Source organism: Siphateles boraxobius, unplaced genomic scaffold (genome assembly GCF_051911475.1).
Source record: "Siphateles boraxobius isolate OS27281-9 unplaced genomic scaffold, OSU_SipBor_1 46, whole genome shotgun sequence".
Taxonomy (NCBI): Eukaryota; Metazoa; Chordata; class Actinopteri; order Cypriniformes; family Leuciscidae; genus Siphateles; species Siphateles boraxobius.
In genome coordinates this window covers 12,768,649-12,785,041 of record NW_027509097.1, presented here as the reverse complement: position 1 = coordinate 12,785,041, position 16,393 = coordinate 12,768,649, and the positions used below count along the sequence as shown (strand labels likewise).

General features: G+C 41.6%; 2 protein-coding genes across 22 annotated transcripts in view; both read left to right on the top strand.

The window, feature by feature from the left end:
* Window positions 1–16,393, top strand: part of calm2b (calmodulin 2b, (phosphorylase kinase, delta)) — a 376,281-nt gene that overhangs the window by 62,540 nt on the left and 297,348 nt on the right. The gene's annotated exons all lie outside the window — the stretch shown is intronic.
* Window positions 1–16,393, top strand: part of nrxn1a (neurexin 1a) — a 204,591-nt gene that overhangs the window by 38,250 nt on the left and 149,948 nt on the right. For 2 of the 21 annotated variants that reach the window (XM_077200877.1, XM_077200880.1), the window contains exon 1: window positions 8,249–8,392. The exons of the other annotated variants lie outside the window; for them this stretch is intronic. The gene's annotated coding sequence lies outside the window, so the exon portion shown is untranslated. Of the gene's footprint in view, window positions 1–8,248; window positions 8,393–16,393 lie in introns of those variants that run through there. 21 annotated transcript variants of the gene reach the window in all.

The window sequence follows — 16,393 nt, the reverse complement described above, 5'->3', positions numbered from 1 at the left end:
TGCGTAACCGAGACGTTTTTTAGCATGTATTAATCTTAAGTTAATATTAGTTTTACAACATTTACTAAAATGTTATTTAAATCAAAGGTTTTATTTGTTAACAGTTAATGCACTGTGAACTAACATAATACAGCTGTTCATTGTTTGTTCATTAACTAACATTAACAATGAGCAATACATTTGTTACAGTATTTATTAATCTTAACTAATGAACCTTATATAAAGTGTTGCTGTTAATGCAAATACACATTAGCTAATGATATGTTAAATGTTGTAATGCTGTAACTTTTACAGCATTTAGTAATTTTGATTAATATTGATTTCTACATTTCAAGTTGTATAAACCATTCAAAAGTTTGCCGTCGGTAAGAAATTAATACTTTTATTCATAAGAATACATTAAATTCATCAAAGGTCTCAGATTTCTTTGCGATTATTGATCAAATAGCTAATTGTCAGTTAAAAATATCACAACTTAAACTGAATAATTGGCTGTTGTGCATTATGGCAACTGTACTGTATTGATTTTATGTTAAAGGATGTTTATGTATGTGAAGTTCCCTTTCAAGGGAACTTCGAGCTGCGTCAAACGCTGCGGGTTCGGTGCGCGCTCCCCGCGGTTCGGGTCCCGCTTCTGCCGAGGCAGAGCGGCGGCGCTTATCGTGGGGATCGCAGATGGATCTCACAGCGGGGTTTGAGACGGGCTCTGCCTTATCTCTCCCTTCACCTGTGAGATCCAGTGCCTCAGTCCCGGGTTCGGAAGCACGCGCTGCGGTTTCTTCCGCTCGGGCTGAGGCACCAATGCTATCCAGTTCTGAGGAACTTGATGTTGTTAGTGTTGAGGGAGATGTGGAGGATTCGCCACCCCACACTCCTGAGAGTGATGAGCTTATGGAGGTGTTAACAAGAGCTGTTGAAAAACTTAATATTGAATGGCCAGTGACTAGACAGGAGTCTGTTTCTAAATCAAAGTTGGATGAGAGATTTTTGCCGTCACGTGTGCAGCCTCCACGCCGGTGCCTGCCGTTTTTCCATGATCTCCACACCGAGGTGTCGAAATCATGGAGAAAACCGGTGTCATATAGAGTGTTTAGTCCCCAGACTTCAACATACGCTAATATTATGGGAGCCAAGGCTCATGGTTATGGTGCGTTGCCTCGTGTGGAAGAGACGCTTGCGAGCCATCTCTCCCCCGAAGCAGCATCATCTTTTAAGGCACCGGCATTACCCACCAAGCCTTTAAGAAACACTTCGGCTTTGGTGGGTAAAGCATATTCGGCAGCAGGTCAGGCTGCGTCATGTCTGCATACTATGTCAATCTTGCAGGCATACCAGGCTGATCTGCTAAGGGACATGAGTGAGAGTGAGGAGGTCAGTACTGACGTAGTTCGCGAACTGCGTCAGGCTGCTGATTTATCCCTGCGTGCCACCAGAGAATCGGCCAAATTAATGGGTCGTTCTATGGCAGCTCTGGTGGCCGCAGAAAGACATTTGTGGTTAAATCAGACTAATATTAAAGAGAGAGAAAAAGCTTTTCTTTTAGATGCTCCTCTTTCTCCCATGGGGTTGTTTGGTGATGCTGTGAATTCAGTTATCGATAAATTCCAAGAAGAAAAGAAACAAACTGCAGCTTTTAAAAAGTTTCTTCCCCTTAAAGTTCATGTCCCTGGGGCTGCTGGGCGGGAGCAGCCCCGGCCGTCTTCGAGCTCATCACATAGAGCGCAGCAGAGGCAGAGTGTCGCGTCTCGTGCTCCCCCTGCTGGACAGTGGGCTCAGCCGCGACACTCTCAGCCGAAGCCTTCTCCCAGTAGAACTGATCTGAGGACAGTTATATTGGCTAAGAAGGCTTCGGCTAAGAAGAAGTCCTGACGCCAAGCCGTTCAGGATGCTGAGGGTGGTCCCCACCGAGGCGGAAAGGTGTTCACCTCTTTTTACGGTGCCCATTCCTCCTCGGTGCCCTCAGGGGCTCGTTCTGCCAACCCCGCCTTTATGCCGGGGCACAGACGATCCCAGCGAGCGCTTTCCCGAGGGACGCTCGCTCCCTCTGAGGAGGGTCTCAGAGCGGTCAGACCAGTTGTTCCCTGCCGGTGCGCCGTTACAGGGCGCTGCGTCTGCTGCTCAAGTTACACCAGAGGCCAGTCTCGAGAGGCTGGTACCCTTAGTAGAATTTCTGGCAGAGTGGAAAAGCCTTCCAAAAATATCTCATTGGGTCCTGCAGACAGTAGAAAAGGGTTATGCTATCCAGTTCAGGTGTCGTCCACCAAAATTCAGAGGGGTTCTGCACACAGTGGTGGGCCCCGAGCAGGCTCTGGTATTGGAACAAGAGGTGAAAACGCTCCTTCAAAAAGAGGCTATAGAACGGGTTCCTCCTCCCAGTTTGGAGTCAGGTTATTACAGCCGATATTTCATCGTTCCAAAGAAGGATGGGGGGTTGCGTCCAATTTTAGACCTGCGCATATTGAATCGCTCGGTAGGGAAGCTAAAATTCAAGATGCTCACTATCAAGCAGATCGTGTCTCAAATCAGGTCCGAGGACTGGTTTGTCACGATAGATCTGAAGGACGCATACTTCCATGTGTCCATCCTTCCACAACACAGGAAGTTCCTGAGGTTCGCCTTCGGGGGCGAGGCGTACCAGTACAGGGTTCTTCCGTTTGGCCTAGCTTTATCTCCCCGCACTTTCACGAAATGCATGGATGCAGCACTAGTGCCTCTGAGGCTTCAGGGCATTCGTATTCTCAATTACATCGACGATTGGTTGATTTTAGCTCAGACCGAGCAGATGGCGGTTCGGCATCGAGATGTCGTCCTCGCTCATATCAGAAAGTTGGGGTTGAGGCTGAACGCAAAGAAAAGTGTATTATCTCCTTCCCAGAAGACCACTTTTCTGGGTGTCGTTTGGGATTCGGTATCGATGCGGGCGCGACTCTCTCCGACCCGCATCGCTTCGATTCTCTCAGCTGTGAAACAAGTGAAGCTAGGCCAGCTACTCACTGTCAAGCAGTTTCAGAGACTGTTGGGTCTGATGGCAGCAGCGTCCAACGTTATACCTTGCGGCCTGTTGTACATGAGACCGCTACAGTGGTGGCTCAGGACCAAGGGATTCTCCCCGAGGGGAAATCCGCTCCGCACGTTCAAAGTCACGCGGCGCTGCCTTCGTGCTCTGGTCATGTGGAGAGAAACTTGGTTCCTATCCAAAGGTCCTGTGCTGGGGGCTCTTTGTCGTCGCATAACGCTAACGACGGATGCTTCCCTCACAGGGTGGGGGGCGGTCATGAGTGGTCGCCCAGCCCAAGGTCTGTGGCAGGATCATCATCTTTCGTGGCACATAAATTGTCTAGAGATGTTGGCTGTGTTTCAGGCTCTGAAACACTTCCTAACAGACCTGAGAGGCCATCATGTGTTAGTTCAATCAGACAACACGTCGGTGGTCTCTTATATAAATCATCAGGGGGGCCTGCGGTCTCGCCGGCTTTACAAGTTGGCCCGTCAGATCCTCCTGTGGTCCCAAGGGAAGCTACTATCTCTGAGAGCAATGTATCTCCCTGGGTATTTGAATGTGGTAGCAGACTCCCTGTCGAGGCAGGGGCCGAGGCCAGGGGAATGGAGACTCCACCCCGAGGTGGTGGAGCTCCTTTGGTTGAGTTTCGGTCGCGCCGAGGTGGACCTATTCGCTTCCAAGGAGACCACTCATTGTCATCGGTGGTTCTCCATCACTCTTCCAGCCCCCCTGGGGTTGGATGCTATGGTGCAGCCGTGGCCGAGGTCACGTCTGTACGCCTTTCCCCCGATTGCTCTGTTACCAGGAGTTCTGGAGAGGGTCCGCCGGGACGGGGTCAGTCTACTACTAGTAGCCCCGTTCTGGCCGGCCCGAGTATGGTTTGCGGACCTGATTTCTCTCCTGGACGGTTCTCCTTTGGAGCTCCCGGTCAGGAGGGATCTACTCTCCCAGGCGGGGGGCACGATACTTCACCCCCGCCCAGAATTGTGGAAACTGTGGGCTTGGCCTCTGAGGGGGCCCAGCTCATAGACTCCGGTCTCTCAACCGAGGTTGTTGAGACCATTCTTAACTCCAGAGCTCCATCCACGAGGAAGCTTTATGCCTTGAAGTGGAAACTTTTCACTTCTTGGTGTGGAGAACACCTGCAGGACCCAGTTAACTGCCCAGTGGGTGCAGTGCTGGAATTCCTGCAGGAGCGCTTCTCCACAGGGTTATCCCCCTCCACACTAAAGGTGTATGTGGCGGCACTAGCTGCTTACCACGTCCCTTTCAGTGGAGTTTCTCTTGGGAGACACCCGCTTATAACTCGTTTCCTCCGTGGCACTTTGAGGCTGAGGCCAGCAGTTCGTACGAGGGTGCCGACTTGGGATCTGGCCATTGTATTAGAAGGTCTTTCCCTAGCTCCTTTTGAACCTATCGAAGAAGTTCCCGAGAAGTTTCTCACTTTTAAGACTATCTTTTTGCTTGCTATCTCTTCACTAAAAAGAATCGGAGATTTGCAGGCTCTGTCGGTTTCACCCTCGTGCCTGGAATTTGCACCTGGCATGGTTAAAGCTTTTCTGCATCCTAGACCAGGTTACGTTCCTAAGGTTCCTACTAATATTGTTAGACCTACGGTTCTGCAGGCTTTCTGTCCTCCTCCATTTATGTCATCGGACCAGGAGAAACTTAATTCACTCTGCCCTGTTAGGGCATTAGACGCTTATGTCCACAGAGCTGCCCTGTGGAGGAAATCAGAACAACTTTTTGTATGTTTCGGGCCACCCAGGAAAGGGTGTCCGGCGTCTAAACAGAGAATGAGCAAGTGGGTGGTTGAGGCTATCTCACTTGCTTATGAGTCGGCTGGCCAGCCTTCACCTTTGGTTGTCCGAGCTCACTCTACCAGGAGTATGGCTGCTTCTAAAGCTCTTTTGTCGGGGGTTTCCCTGAGTGATGTTTGTGATGCGGCTGGATGGTCTTCACCGCCTACTTTTATTAAGTTCTATGACCTAGACTTAAGCTCTACCCCTGGGGCACAGGTGCTCTCGTCCTCTGTGCGCTAGTCTCACATGACGGTCATTTGGTCCTATGGCGACGTGGGTATTCGCGTTCCCGCAGCGTTTGACGCAGCTCGAAGTTCCCTTGAAAGGGAACGTCTCGGTTACGTATGTAACCCTAGTTCCCTGATAGGGAACGAGACGCTGCGTCGCTCCGCCATACTCCCGGCACTCCCGTTAGCGCTTCCTTCAAGCCTATCAGAAGCTAATGCGCTTGTGTTTTTGGGGTGCTTTATAGTTTCCTGGTCGATGACGTCACCCGCCTATGACGTTTCATCTCTCCATTGGGCTGATTCCATACGTGCTTCATGACGCACAACGCAGGGGCGTTCCCGCAGCGTTTGACGCAGCGTCTCGTTCCCTATCAGGGAACTAGGGTTACATACGTAACCGAGACGTTTTTATTGCTTAGAGTAGTTTGTCTTTACAACCAGAAATTACTAGTACACTTATATTTTCCTCCTCAATAATTACTCTGTGTAATAAGGGATGCAGCTGAAACCGACATTTGTTCGCTGTTGTTCGTACATCTGTGTTCTTTTTCATTTATTTCATTTCGTTTACGTTATCATACCCACAATGCATTGTGTGCATCCATGGATCAATTCCAGACAACCTGGCAATGTGTCACAGTAACTGAATAAAACTTGGATATTTACTTCAAAAGATAGCAAGATTAGCTTTGATACCCACCCAAACTCTGCCACGGAACCGGATTGGACTGAAGGTTAATATCTGGAGCGTGCATTCATTTGCATGCATTTGCATCCATTGACAGTAACGGGCCATCCATCTGGATATGGTTCAAGTGAGAGAGCAATAAGTGATGTGTGAGAGAGACAGCAGATGAGTAAATGAATCCGTGAACGTTCAGAAACGTGACCTCACCGGTGATCGATCGTGTAAGTGAGTGTGTGAGAATGTGATCTCATAGGGTTTCGGGTTACTGCAGACCATCACAAAGTAGTGAATGGCAGATGTGGAGCCTGATGCAACTGCTGTGAACAAATGAGAGTGAGCAACAGTGGTTGTGTGGTTTGCAGAGCTTGCGGTCATGCCGCCCTCCTTCGCCTCCGATGGGGGTCCTAGGTGGGCCCTGTCGCTTGGCAACCCACTGAAATAGCGCAGGACATGTCATGGGGGAGAGGATTACACTGTAATCAGGTTGCAAGGTCACAGCCAGAGAGCGAGTGCATGAGAGGGAGAGAGGAGAGAAAAATTCACCGCTGAAGAATATAGAATTTCATGCTTCTGGTTGAACTTCATTCATCAGGGTGTACATTGAATGGGCATGCAGCCATGAGGAGAAAGTGGTAAAGGTTGCTGGAGAACCGGGTGAAGTGGGAAGTAGGCAGGGTTGGGGAGGAGAGATGCCCTCAGGAGTAATTGGAGGGGGAGAAAGGATGCTCAGGACGTGAAATGAGTGTGTTGTGGTTCAGAATTGTGCACGGAACAATTGTGTAGGTGGCAAATGGGTGCTGGGAAGAGGTCGAAATTGATTTGAGAGTGTGTTTAATTACAAAGTTCAATCAAGTCAATCTTGGGTAGAAATTTTTGTATTTGTTTGCATCAGTCTAACCCTCCTGATGAGATAGTACTCTTTAATTAAGATAAATTAGACACGAAATATAGCAGAAAGAAACAGCCCATTCCCTTCCAATTTATTTATTTGTTTGGTTATTATTTTAACCCCGGCCTGTGACTGGGACTAATGAGCTATTGAAACACATTTGGGGAGGTGCCATGTTCGAGGTGGGAGGTTGGGAGGGTGTTCAGAGAGAAAATAGAGAGAGGAAAAATGTGGGTTTAAATAATGACAAATCACCCTGACTGATAGAAGCGTAAGATTGCTTTTACTGATGGGAAGAGAAAATATTACGGCCTCTTCTCTGGGAAATTGAAAGGGTATAAATAAATTATATTATAAGGGAGGGAGGGGGGAGTCAATAAAGAAAATTGGAGAGGGAGCAAGAAAGAATGAGGGAGGGAGGAAGGAAGGGAGAAAGAGCTACAAACTGTCGAGGCCACACTGGGTGAAAAGGACAGGGAGACAGTGATTGTAATACATATCCATACAGATTATGTGTAGGATTATGTGTAGGATTATAGCAGAGTTGCTTACATATCTCTACATAACTGGTGGCCTTAGTGTGAGATGGTGCAATCGGTTTAAGCTACTTAAAGGGATAGTGCGCCCAAAAATTTAAATTGTGAAAAAAAAACACACCAAGTAAAATAAAAGGGGTTTATACAATTTGTGTGCTTTATTTCAAGTCTTCTGAAGTCATATGCTAGCTTTGTAAGATGAACAGACCTTGAAAGCTCCAGTACCCAATCATTGTCATTGTGTGGAAGAGAGAAATCAGTATTTTTTTTTGTAATTAAGTCAGACAGATAAACCAACATCAACCAGCAGTTAAATTCACACTAACCTAAGATCCTGCTCCATTTTACCGTCATACTACTTTCATTACTTACCATATCTGTTACACGGTGTTCACCTCCTTTTCTCTCTCCCAGATTGTCAACCGTATATCCGTACTCAGCAACAGCTATGCATATCCTTCCCCATTAACACATTTATACACAACATATGCATAACACTGTGCAGATGGAACACACATTGACAGTTTAAAAACTTCCACATGCACAGAGCGAAGAAGTGGCTCTTTCGCACATATGCCGCAATCAGGCCTAGATTCAAGTGCAAACCGACTCTAACGAACATTGCAAATAGCTGGCAGTGAGTGTGCTAAGCAGCACACCTGGCGGTTTGAGGTTCCGCTATATATGGAAGAAATAACAGTCCTCATATGACACGTGTATTTTGATATAAACATGCAAGAATGTGATCACATGCATATCATATTCAGCGCGTGGGGTGGGATTCTGGCATTTTCGCCATTGCATTTTTCAGGGTAATTGCGTTTCATAGTTAAGCTAAGATATGAGTGGGAGCCTGTGCGCATATCAAAAACAGCATTTGCTTTGCTTATTAAATATGCATTTCAGGCCCATATGCAAAAGTATTAGTATACCACATTGCAATGCGGAATCCCACTGCATCTGTCTTTGAGGTGCTAACATTAATGGAAAACAGTCATTATAGGTTAAGGTTACTGGAGCTTTATCCCTTACACAGACGTTGCCTTTTAAGTCATAATTGTGTTTGAGTTATTTTTTGTCAAAGCGTCAATTTTCTCTTTTTTAGAGTGAAAATTATGGAGCGCTCGTACCTGGCTTTGTTGGATTTCTTAAGCTGACTGCGAAAGGAAGATGTGAAGGCTTGAGACCAGCCAAGATATGAAAAATGCAACGTGGGCGGAAATGAATCCCTGAAAAAACACTCTGTGATGTAGGATGTGTGTGTGTGTGTGTGTGTGTGAATGTGTTTGCGACCAGCAATCCACATGGTGAAGGGTCTGCAATGATTGAAGTCTCTCTCTTTTTTTAAATTTTGGGTTTAGATACGATGTGGGTGTGTGACTGTCTGTTCCATTCCTCCACCCGCCTCTGTCTTTATATCTTTCTGTGCCTTTGCTCTCCCTCTTTCACATCTTCCCTTCTTCCCCCCTTTCTATTCCATACTCAATCGATTTTGCTCTCTGACAGACAGCGGTTGCTTTTGATCCTAATCCTGTTATCTGTTTATACTGTGTCCTCAACATGGAGGCTGATGAGATTTCAATGCATTACTGTCACCCAGTCGCTGACAGCTCGACGTCTGTATGTGCGGCTATGCGTTTGTTTCCCACTGCGAGTGTGTAAGAGAGTCTGATGCTAGTGGATTACCTCATTTTTATCACTGGATTCAGGGTTTGTTTACTAGTTGGAATTTTGGTCTCCTGTACATAACATCACATGTTACTTTACCTCAGTTAAATGCTTGCACACCACTAAAATGATTATTGCTTGCCTGCTGGGCTTCCAAACACAGAATAAGCCATGCATTCCTTTTTTTAAAGGGATTCTGTCTTCGTTTACTCAACCGCATGTCATTCCAAACATGTTTGACTTTCTAGAATGCAAAAGATTGTTCTGAAGTAGGACTGCACGAAAGGGCCCTGCGTTTTTTCTGTCACAATAAAAGATTGTGGTTTAAAATCTGAAAGTTAAGAAATTAAGACCATAGCCGTAAATATTAGTATTGTAATTTTAAAGTTGTACTGTAAAATAAAATGAATATATTATTGTATAGTTATAATATAATATAAAAGCATCATAAAACCATTATAAAAGAAGTCCTTTGAGGCTATATGATAGTTTCGTGAGAAGGATAAGCTAAAAAAATAAAGCACATTAATACAAATAAGCACACATGCATCATGTACATGTGCACATTTTGAATTATTGTCATTCTTAAAAAAAATTTTAGCTTCTGAGCCATGGTCACCATTCACTTTCCCTGTATTTACAAATTTATAGCTCAGACATTAAGCTATGAGCAATAAGCGGTTTCAAAAGATTTGAGCATGATTAATGATGACTTTTTTTGGGTGCTGTTGTTATTATTAACTTAAACTAAAACGATGAAAAAATTACTCGTTAATTTAAATAAATCTGACATTAAAAATATTTTGTAATAAAAAAATTATTTTAAACAAATACATATTAAATAAAATTGAGTAATTAAAAACAACAGATGAAATAGAGCTGAAATATTTAGCTTGATGTACGAAAATGACTAAAACTGAAAAAAAAATCAAAGTTAAATATAAGCTATAAATAAAAGCGTTTAAAAAATATTAGTATATATAGTATATAAATAATACTAAAAAACAACGTTGGGTGCACTATCCCTTTAAGAGTGAGCTTTTGCACTACTTTTTTCTCAACTTGCTGCAATTAATGTCAGTTGTCTGGCTGGTAGCCGTGCGCATCTCAAATGTGTGCCAACAGCAGACCATCTCTGTTACCTCTAAAAATAAGCTCAGAAGAGGCGCAAGTGCATCAAACTGAATTGTGTATTCAAGAGACACATCAATTAGTCATGATGGTCGAGACCGAGAGAAGCATCCCACAAGAGTTTGTGCATCACAGCTCTGAATATCCTTGCGTTTTCTCTCCTCTTAACTCTCCTTCTGCCTCTATCTCTCTCTCTGTTCCTCACTCCTCTTCTTTCTTGTTTGCATTTTACCTATCCATTTATCTATCCTCTCTTCATGTCCGTCTCTTGACTATCACTAAATGATGTATTGCTGAGTCTAGGTAGGATGAGAGCCAGCAGTGATAAAGCAGCGTGCTGCCTCCGTTTCCTGCGTCCTCCATTTTGATTCAGTAGAGCTGTCCACGCAGATATGCGCTGAGGCATGCACACCGACACACTCCTGTGACTATAGAAGTGCGCGCACACACAATCTAAGGTGCAGTGGTTGTCAAGCTAGTTTGAATGTATTTCAGTCTTTCTCAGAAAGGCTCAGGCAAAGTCATCTTTGAAATAATGGAGGGAGACGTAAACACTCATTCGTGGGGTCACACATAGAGGAAGATGGTGTGGATGGCTCTGTTCCAAAACCTAGTGTGCTGCCTACGTAGACGGCATGCTCAGTGGAAAAAAAAATCAGAGATGAAGAATTTTTTTTTTTTTACAATATAATTCTAATTAAAACCCTAATGTTTGTGTTGCACATTTTATTCTTATTCAAACATGCATTGTTAGCGTAGCAACATGAAATTAGGGTTGAGCAATAAATAAATCTCATTATTTACCAAAAAATTATACTGATAATAAACTTTTGATACATGTTCTATATTTAGCATTAGGGTTGTCACAGTTACTAATACTAACCCTCTAACATACAATTCAAATTTGACAATTCTCTGTACCATAGCAAAAACTGTTAAAACTATTTGGTTACACTTTATTTTAAGGTGTCATTGTTAAAGTGTAATTATATATTTAACTACTGAGTAATATTAATTAACTACATGTACTTACTATAGGGTTAGGGTAGGATTAGGATTTGGTTGAGGGTTGGTTGCATGTAATTATGCATAATTTATTTATTAATAATAAATAATTATTTTTGTAATTTTTATTTTCATAATTTTTTACTGCTATAGTAAGTACATGTAACATATGTAACATATGTAACAAGGACACTGTAAGATAAAATGTTACCAACTATTGTTTTAACTATTTGAAAATAAAAATATTAATTAACTATTATTATTTAGTTCATTATTTATGATGAAGTAAATAATACATTGAACAACACAGCTTTCAAATATTTAAATAAGTAAACTTTATTTATAAAAGATTTAATAAAATTAATAATAAAATGAAGGACAAAAAACAAGTGGCAAGATTTAATGCACATCTATTTTGACATACAGTATTAGCTGTCAGTCACTTAGACTATGTTTAGCGTCTGCTCTTCACCCCTGTGAAAACAGCTTAAATAAAAAAAATCTGTCTAGACTGCTCAATGAATCTCTTATTTACATAGTGTAAATAATGAGTGTATTCGCGAGCGTGCCGAACTCTAAAGTGTGCAGTGAACGAAAACTCTGGTGTTGTGAGCGGTAAGGGGATTCTGACTAACTTAAACACCCCTGATTGGCCATTGCGTTCACACGCTCAACAGATACGTCGGCTAAAAATTATCGACGCTTCAAAAACACATTGTAAATAGCCCACCTATCAGCAGGTACCTAATATACCTGGTACTTGGTAGGCCTACTGCTGGAAATGCTGGCATTGTCACATAAAAAAAAAAAAAAAACTCTATATATTTGTCCATATGGCCCAGCCCTAATTGAAAATATTGTAATATGTGATTTGTGTGAGGAGTGCTATTTTTGTGACGCACAATTAGTGAATTGCTGCCTAAGTGCAATACACCAAATGTGTCACTTGTGAGGTTCTATTTCAGTTGAATTGGTACATTAGAACACAACTTCCCATGTAAGCAGCAGAAAGCAAGGTAGCATGCTAGGTTTTGGAACAGAGCCGGTGTGAAGACACAAATAGTCCTTTCCAATAAACGGTAATTATAAATTAATAATGAATGTCACATTGTTAATACCAAACTCTATTGAAATTAGATTTGCTGTCAAATTGGTCTCTTGCAACATTCGGTTTTGGAGCAGAGCCGACGTGAAGACACACACTGTCTTTTCCTTCATCATCACAAATGAATGCTTAGACTGACGGTCTGATGGAGCCCCTTAGCATTGGGTTGCTATAGAAACACTAGTACTTTCGAAGATGACCCAAATTAGTTTTCCAGCAGCCAAGTGTAGATGGGTTCCCACCTGGGAGGGTGAAAGAAAGAAGGGAGGAGGGGAGGAGAAGAGCAGAGGAGGTTAGCGAAAGAACATACAAATGGAATGAATCGGTATGTGAGACCGAGGGGTTTAGGCTGAAAGAAATGGAAAGCAGAAGATGATTCCAGCAGGGGACAGATGTGATGAAGTCATGATGGGGGACAGAAGAATGAAAGAGACAGAACAAAGCCTCGTGATTTGATACAGTATACAAAGTGTCAAGACGACACATGAAGGCAGAGATTAGGTTGTCGGAGAACACACTCCATCTTTAAAGGTCACTCCGAGGTGGCGTCGCTGACTTCGACTGAGGCATCAAAACATGAATGTTCAGAACTCAGAAAGCTTATTAAAAGCCTACGGTCAGATTAGCCCTGCAGCACACCACACGCTAATCAGACCAGAAAATACAGCGAGGATTACATGCAACATACTTCCCCTGCCACACAAGCGCCATTATGAACACTGAAATTACTTATGCCGAGCCTACCAAAGGCTTGTTATTTAGGAGAGAGAGAGACATTTAACGCCAGCCATCAATGCTAAGGAAGCGCTAAAAGATTTGGTCTTCTTTTGTATTAGTCTAAAGTGTGTTCCATTATTGATTTAAGTATTAATAGACCGCCCTTCTCAGGAAACACAATCACGGAAATTGATCCAGACATGTCAATGGCTTGTCATGGGCCGAAGAATGTCACACCTGCTGAAAACCGGGGCGAGCAAAATCAAATAAGTCTATTAGCATGCAGGCAAATTTCCCAGCTGGACGCATTCCTTCGGGTTCACTAGAGGGGGAAGTTGCAGAGAAACCGAAAAGCCTGAACCCTGCGGATGAATGTCTTGATCCAAAAAACAAACAAATAGAAGATATTCATAGAACCGCATATACTAAATGAGGCAAGGATGTAGAGTTACATTCAAGCTATTTTAAGCCATGAAGTTTTTTTTCACGGAAAAAAATGTTTGAATATGTCATTTTGGTGTTTAAAGATGAGTTTTAAGGGATACAATTATGACTACAGGGGACTTTAAGACACAGTCTTAACATAATTGCTGTGTTTTTGCAACTGGCCCCGGGGTTCATCCCGTGTCAACTAGAGGTTCACGGCTCAATTGTTTTATTTTGTTAAAAAAAAAAATCTGAAGAAAGACTAACATAAATAGTGATGAAAGCCAAATTATTAAATGCCATGGATAAATAAATACTAGTAATCAACTATTTTGTAGAGTGGGGTCAAAATGACAATTTACACCTAAAACTTAAAGCCGACTTACAGAGGGAATAAAATTGCTTTAGAAAGGCTCCAATTCTCACTATTAACTGGTTGCTTATTAGCATACATATTACTAGGATATTGACTATTTATTAGTACTTATAAAGCACATATTAATGCATGACTATATTCTACATCCCTTAATCCTACCCAATACCTAAATGTAACAACTACCTTACTAACTATTAATAAGCAGTAATTAGGAGTTTAAGGCAAAAGTCGTAGTTAATCTAAATTGTGACTTTATTTTATTTTTACAAATAGATTGGTAGGTCTATTAGTAAATTCTGTTGTCTTTAGCAATCTTTGTTGCATTATATGCAAATGGAGACTTTTCATGTTTTTTTCAAGTTGGCATGCTTGTAACTCAAAAAGTAATAAAGATATCACAATACATTTTTAGATTCTGGTTTTTAAACTCTTCTTTTGGTATCTTCATTTTTTTAGGCTGTATGGTTAAATCCCAGAGATATGGGGATATTACTGTGGCCCCATGAGTAAATTTCTAAATTGTACTCATTATTAGAGGTCAAAAACCAAATGTGGGTCACTTTGTATACGGTTAATTTTTCCTTTTAAAGAGTAATGTCTGAAGAACTAAAATGTTGAAACTAGAAATGTGTTACCAATATTTGAGTGAAGACCATTTAAAATGGGTAAAGTTCAATATTCTGCATTGGGATCCCTATACTGTATCTGGGAATGAACCATATAGGCCTATTCTTATGAGGCCTATAAGATACCAAAAGAAAAGTTTAAGAACCAGAATCTAAAAGGATATTGAGATATCTTTAATAATTCTTGAGTTACAGGCAAGCATACTTTGGGAAGAAAAATATTTTTGGCACTATATTCTATGCAATTGTTTTGATAGAATGAAACAAAAAGGATTTCTAGTTTCAACATTATTTATTCTTCTTGTTCTTGAGATAAGTGCATGCAAACCATTGGGGTATAATGCAACAAGGATTGCTAAATAAATAGTCACAATAGACCTATCTATCTATGTGTACCAATAAAATAATGTTGCTTCTATCTTTCTAGTCATTTTCGCAATTTCGATATTTTGGCTTTCATCTATATTCATTTTTGTCTTTCTTCAGGAAAAATATTATCAAAATCAAAAATTCTAGCCGGGGAAGTTTCCAAAACTTGGTTGATTTGACACGGAATGACCCCACAGCATGATATAACACTATTTACTTTAAAGGTATTAAAAACACAGGCTGCCAACTCACAGACTTTTAGTGTTCACGTACTAATTTATAAATAAGTTAATTTGAAAATGAATCTTGCAGGTAATGGAATAACAAAACAACTATTTCTTTATCGGTTCAAAAGTGACGGAATGTCTTTCTGGGCCGATTTAACCTCTAGAAGCAAACACATTTCTGCAAGTATGTGTGGAGAAAGCAATGCTGTTTCCCTGGAATGAAGAGTGAGCTAACATAGATAAAAGACTTGACGAATATGAATGTGACCCAAACATGGCCTAAAAAAAAGGAAAGCCACTTCATCCCTGCTGGAACTCTCAGGATATGTTAAACCCTTTATCTCCGGTGCACCATGCACTGCGTAGGCCCCCAGTGTGATATGTGTATGAGTGTGTGTGCTTTGGATAAATATATTTGCCTTCACACTTTAGAACAGCGATGAGCTGATATCTGAATTCACACAATGCTCAAGTCTATTTAAGATTCATGACTCACATGGAGACCAAACTGATTCTTTCCAAAATGGGGGCACCTTCTGTAACCTCGTACCTTGGCAACACATGTAATCAAAGAGTGCAGTTAGTCTAGAAGGGAAAACTAGAGATAAACTCTGGTATTATGGTTTTAGATCTAAAGCAAAGGCTGTTATCCTCTCCTGTGCTGTGTGCGCTGTTTGCTGATATTAAACCTCTCATTAGATTCAAACACTTTCCCTTGAACACGATAAGCCCAAGGCAAGACTTTCTAATTAGTTTATGTGGCCCGCTGGTGACTCAAGTCGTTGTTTTATTTTTCCTTTTTTGGCAGCAAAGTGTCATTATCACTCGTGCTGATCTTTTTTGAAGCGCTTATGGCCTGGTTGGCTCCACAGTGTGTTGACGCACTTGTTAGTGAGAGGAAGTGGCTGCTGTGAAGGTATATCTAGAGGCTAATGTAGCAAAGTGGAGCAGCGTACATTCATATGCAGTGCATGTTGTCTTGCGCATGTCCAGCAATGCACCAATGTGGATGCTGTTTGCTGTGTTGGGGAAGCTATGAACAATTCACAGTTTGAAGCATTTAAATGAGTCTGTCACACAAATAGGCAAAACAGTAACATTACATTTTCTCAAAAAGACCTAAAAGCAAAGTTTTTGAAGGGATAGTTCATCCAAAATGGAAAAATCTGTCATTATTTACTCATCTTTATGCTGTTCCAAATCTTTATGGCTTTTTTTCTTCTGAAGAACACAAAAGAAGACGTTTTGAAGAAGGTTTGTTAATATAAAAATATATATATAAAATATATATATATATATATATATATATATATATATATATATATATATATATATATATAAACTATATATGTTTCAAAAATAAATAAATAAGTGGGTAAATGATAATGGACTTTTCTTTTTGGGGGTGAACTATCACTTTAGATAGCTATGAAGTTAGCTACGCTATAAACACCGAAAAATTATTATACAGCTCTTTTTTTGTATATTGATAGGGTTAGGGCTGGGTATCATTCCAAAAATTTCAATATCGATACCGATACTATGACTTCGATACCGGTTCCTGAACGATACTTTTTTCGATACCAATTTTATGAACAGA